Here is a 5,803-nt window from a genome sequence, read left to right as displayed (position 1 = left end):
AGAGTCTGGTCTGCAGTGTGTGCACGCTCTAATAATAATTCTTCATGAAACCACTAAAACTTCCTACTTCTTTTACACGATGCGTCAGACGATGATTTAGCAAAAGCCATCATTCCATCAGACAGGTTGAGTATGCTGATGAATGACAAGTAAACTCTTAGCTTTTTCAGTGGATGTGACATTCACAAGACACAAGTATGAGTTTGAATCAGGTTCCTTCTAAAGTAGATGTGATGGGATGGAGTCCCCACCGTCTTGCCAACTACCTGAGGAATGTGAGTATTACAACAAAAAAAAGTATGTTTAAGTTAAAATACTACATTTTTCTATCTTCGTAAAGTCCTGTTTATAAAGTGGCGACTGACAAGTTTTTCGCTTCAGCTTATCCTTATGAAGCAAGCATTGACTGCATATTGTAATGGCTACAAATAATGACACCATAGGTTCTCTATAAGTCTTTCTTTAACTTTGCATTTCTGTCTGCCACTGGGTTCGACATGTCAAAGGTAGGTGAAGGCTTGATTTACAGTTTCGAAAAAAACAACCGTAGTAACTGTGAAAACTCTACATGGCATTTAGAGATCAGAATTTCTATTACAAGGTGGGGCGCTTTCAGTTGTTTCTTGCTTTGGACAATAACCAGGCTGTTAGCGACACTATGGACAAGCTTTCTGTTGCTACTTCCTGACATGCAACGTGTTCAAATATTTATCTTAAAGGAGCTATAAAAACAAGATATAATGTGCGCAACTTACAAACATATCAAAACTAGAAGCCAAATTTGAGTGCCAAGGTAAATTATATATTTTTACATTTTTTAGTATACTGTATATCATAACATCAAATTAAGAAAAAGTGGCATTCCCTAATACAATCTACTTTTTTAATGAAACTGTTTCAGTCATCTCTTAAAGAAAGCTCATTTTCCTGACATCTTATATCACATATGTTTTCAGCTTAAATTATCAGGCTGTGACAGAGCGGTGATGGAGAGCAGCATAACTGGAGAAGAGTTCATGGTAAGTGTGTGTGTGTGTGACCCTCTGGACTTCTTTCAGCTTTCACTATTTTGAAACATTCTGACTTTCTAACTTTTACAATATGCAAATCTACATAATCTAGCACATGACGGAGAGTGAACTTCACGCGTTTCCCAGCCTCTATGTTCCGTGAGTCTGACTAAATACATATTTATTTCAATAAAAGTACTGACAAATGATCAGCAAGAAAAAGTGCATCACAGTACATCACACTCAGTAGCAGAGCGGTAACTTTGATTTTAATATTTTACTGATGTTTCGGTGTTCAATCGTTACAGAATAATTACCAAGCTCCAAAGGGAAATCAACAAGGGACAGCAGAAGAAATCCTTTGGACATAAGTAAGGAAACAAATTGCATTTTATGACTTCAGCTGATTCCGTGACTAACCAAACAACAATGCCTAACTTTCATCTTTGTTTTTCGTGCAGATCAAAGGCACAGAAGTATCCAGAACAAGGTAAATAAAGCTTCAGTCCAACTAATTCCCTAACATCATAAACTAAAGCAATCTTTGCCTGACAGAGTTCCTTTTACAATTTACTTTCCAGCAGTATTTGTGCAGGAGGAAGAAGTTTGGGACTCTGACGAGTTTGTAAGTTAGCTTTTTGTAAACAAGATTTTGTCACAAACGGGGTCAAAGAATTTAATTTTATCAAAGTTACATCACTTAATATGAAACACATAAGGGGAAAAATGCTGTTGTGATCTCAAGTAAACTGCTTGTCTGGGCTGTGATCAGGACAATGAAAGTGATAATGACTATGAGGGTGTAGACGAGGAGCCTGGACCGGACAACTACATCTGTGCTTTAACTGAGCCACAAATAGCGGAGGAAGAAGACAGTGACGACGAGACATATGAAGTTCACCAGAGGCTGCCTGCTGCTGGAGAAATAATGAGGCCACCACCACCCTCAAGATTGCCTAAACCTCCTAACTGTCATAGAGGTAATGGCTAGCAGCTCTGACAATAGTGCCGAGCACAAAGAAATGCACTTGCAAGTGAAAACATCCATGCATTATTTTTTTTTAAATCCAAATGGGTGTTCATTTTTCCGGCACATGTAACTAAAGAAATGTGTTCAGATCCTGTTTGTGTACCATTGCCTGCTGAAAGAAGCTCAAAACACCCACCACCTCAGCCCCAAAGGAACCATATTCCTCAAAAACCTTCCAAAGCACCAGGTGATTGCACATTTATTCACTCCACAAGCACTTGATTTATCAGTTATATACTATGCTAATTTTGGATTTATTAGCTGATCTAATGAATGAAAAAATTATTGATAGCTGATCTAAACCTTGTGTAAAATGTTTCTTTTTCCCCATTTGTAATGCCAGCTCCCCAGTCCAATCTACATATAGACAAGAGTAAAAAGCCTGGACAACCTGTCCCAACCCAGAGAGACATTACTAAATTGAGTATGTCGTGTATATTATGTGATGTTTTCATGTGCATGTTGTAGTTCGACAGATAAATGCTTGAATTTTGGCACAATATTTAACAATTACATTTCATATTATCGACAATGTCCACAAGAGGGCAGTGCTGTCAAGGCTCCTGGCTCATTGAGAAGCAAATTCTATCGTGGAAGGTCCTCTAAGCCTACAGACAAGTCCCTCGGGTAGGAAAATCTAAACAGCTTAAGAGTCTAGTCACCTCTTGACCCTTGGTAATGTGAATAATCAACTTTTCTCGTTTGTTCTGCATTTAGTCCCTCCCCTCCCAGACCACGTGAACTCATTCCAGCTCCTCCAGAGCCAGCTAAGAGGAACATTTCAACATCCCATCCAAAGAAGGTAAAAATACAGCGTGAGGTTACAATAAAGCCACAGTTTCCATACATACTAATGAAAGGACAGACACAATAGCCCAGTTAGTGCACAGGCCATGTGTTCAAATAAACACCATCAACACTTTCAGAAGGGAAACAGCAGATGGCGACATTGTAAAATAATCCAACAGTAGGAACTCATCCATTGTGAGAAGCAAAAGTGCTTTTTAATGACTAGGCTGACTAGTTGGAATTATCTGTGATGGTTATTCATGAAACTCTTCTGACACTTAACAGAAAACAAGCCAGAATTATCTAATTAATCCCTTACGTTGGCTATTTTATCATGGTCCATCCAGGATTTGGATCCCAGCTGGTATGGAGGAATGATGACCAGATATAACGCTGAAGCCATCCTTAGAGATGTGAACAAGGTCAGATGCAGCTTTCTCACAGCCTTCCTATTCTGCAAAAGATACACACACAAACACGCAACCAAAACTTTAGACGATTACAACAATGTGAACTGGTGGCTGGGCTTGTGTGTGTGGTTTTCTACATGTATGTGTCTTTAAGGATGGAGCATTTGTGGTGAGGGACAGCTCCAAAGGCTTGTCTGAGCACCCCTACACCCTGATGCTGCTGAACCAAGGCAAGGTTTACAACATTAGGATCCGTAACCAAGGCAACTCCTACTCGCTCGGCAATGGCCTCAGCAACACAAAGGTAAACCAAAAACGATGATACCATTACCTGCAATGTCATAACGAAGGGATGGAGTCAGTACGCTCACTCGGAGTAAACGGAAAAGTTCACATCTTGCGGCATGCCTCGGGGAACGTCTGATGCTGACTTGTGCTGCTCTGCGTCATTAGGCCCCTGTCATCTTTTGTGTGTGCTGTTGTGCTACAGAGTTTCCCCGGGGTGAAGGAGATGATTACCCATCACGCACACACCCCATTGCAGCTTGCTGATGCCCAAGACCACAGTTCTGAAGAGAAACCCCAGTGTTGCCTGCTGCACCCTGCGGGACTATGACCAGAATCAACGCCCTACTAAATGTAGGTGTCTATTATAATTTGTGTGTATGCATGTGTGTTGTTCAGAAAATTTTAGGAACATCTAAACAAATGCCACAATCTCAAAGGTCAGTGTTACATAATTCCTGTTTTTGCTACATTCGCTCACATTTTTAGAAAACCGAACGAGAGAAAAAGAATGATTTTCACAGGGCTGATGGTTTGCATGTTTTGCTAAACTGTGCATTCATGACACACCGCATTACCTTCGTTCTTCACAGATCAGTTTCAGGTCAAGCTGGGGGCTGCTGCTTCACTGCCTCTTCGATTCTGAGAAACGCCAGCTTGTCAGGGTGGCCAACACAAACGATCAGGTCACACTGTCTCAGATGGGTTTGCACTGCCGGCAGAGAGCAAATATCTTGTTCTACAATTGCCTCAGGTCTACACCAACTATTACTGCACAGAAGACCAAACAATGACAAATTGACAAAAATGACATTTTGTCATGTCCAAAAAGAAAACATTATGTCAGAGTCTGTTAACTTGAGCATTTTGAACAGAGATGTACATACACTGTATAATGAATCAATAAGTGTCTTTTATTGTATTATGTATTGCTATACTGTATGAAATGACAAAAATGTAACAATAAATACTGTGTTCCTCTCTATTTTCTCCTGTTATTTCAAAACACACTCACATTTTACTGTGACTGCCAGTAAAGTATGTTTCTGTAGCCCTATGTCATTATACAAACTAATTTACAAATTTATATTGTAAAAGTGACAAAATTACAAAAAAAACATGTCACTGTGCAGATTAAATCCAGCAAATTTTAGAGTGGTGTTGGTATATTGGCCCACAAATGCTCTGCACAACAACAGAATTCCTGGAAAAACACATTTGAGCATTAAATCTTTGTTCAAATATTTTGTCTACTATCTTAAAACTAGCATCCTCTTTTAAAATTCTATTACACTGACAAGAATACATTTTTGCATGACTTTTAGTTCTACAACACGGTAAAGCAGGTGCACAAAATTTTGCACTAGCTTTTTAAGAAGAGACATAGAATCAAGTGTCAAGAGTGCCACAAATCATTCCACCTACAAATGTTTGCACATACTACAAACCTCAGATGTTTGTTTCCAGGCTGTGAGTCATTTAAATGAGCAAATAGTTCTAATCAAAGAAGACAAGTAAGCATAATACTCCGACTGCCTCTTTGCCCACAACTGTCCCCTCCAGCGAAAAAAAGAAGTTGCAACATCATATCTGACATCAGACAGTCTGATGGATATACTACGTGTGAAATCCGTCAGTTACTCCTATCTATCCATCAGCAGAATACAATCTGACAGGCATCATGTAACTCTGGACCGCTGTCATCTACAAGCAAGGCTAAGCTGGCGTACAAGAAGCTATCGCATTTCAGATCTGAGATGGTAGTTTCATCATGCGCTTTGCATAATTGCAAATCAATTGTCAAGAACATCTTACTGTCATGATTGATGCTTTGTTGACATTTTGGAGGTTTACAACAAGACAGAGAAAAAAAAACCCAGTCAAACATACCTGCCAGTTCATCCATGCAGTTAGACAAGGAGTCCAGCCCTCTCAGGATGTTTCCAGATCAACGCGGGCCGTGGAGGTAGCTTGTTCTGCCCCCTTTTCTGTGCTGTCCATCTGAAAAATGATTACATACAACAAAACATCATGATATACTACACACAAAATCTCACAAAGCTGGAGTGCAAGTTTAAATGATGATGGTATATTGCCACTAAAACTGTTATTAAAAAATGATGTGAGTATAAAAAACAACAGAACAGTCTTATTTCCATTTGTATTCATTTATTTAGTTATGAGGCTGAACAGATTAGAGCACTTCCATGCCTACAAAACAACTCCAGGACATGCAAACACCAAGTGGTAGCTGTCATTAATCACTAAAACACCTTTTT

The 5,803-nt window shown here is 39.4% G+C and overlaps 1 long non-coding RNA gene across 1 annotated transcript; it reads left to right on the top strand.

The window, feature by feature from the left end:
• Positions 1 to 1,699: 1,699 nt before the first annotated feature.
• On the top strand, positions 1,700 to 4,507 carry LOC110955394 (uncharacterized). The gene is made up of 6 exons (XR_007944692.1): positions 1,700 to 2,667; positions 2,758 to 2,842; positions 3,177 to 3,251; positions 3,394 to 3,543; positions 3,730 to 3,878; positions 4,118 to 4,507. It is a non-coding gene; the product is annotated as an uncharacterized LOC110955394 (long non-coding RNA).
• Positions 4,508 to 5,803: the final 1,296 nt, after the last annotated feature.

This window comes from Acanthochromis polyacanthus, chromosome 10 (genome assembly GCF_021347895.1).
Source record: "Acanthochromis polyacanthus isolate Apoly-LR-REF ecotype Palm Island chromosome 10, KAUST_Apoly_ChrSc, whole genome shotgun sequence".
NCBI lineage: Eukaryota > Metazoa > Chordata > Actinopteri > Pomacentridae > Acanthochromis > Acanthochromis polyacanthus.
The sequence above is the reverse complement of the archived record's forward strand: the minus strand, read 5'-3'. Positions and strand labels throughout refer to the sequence as shown.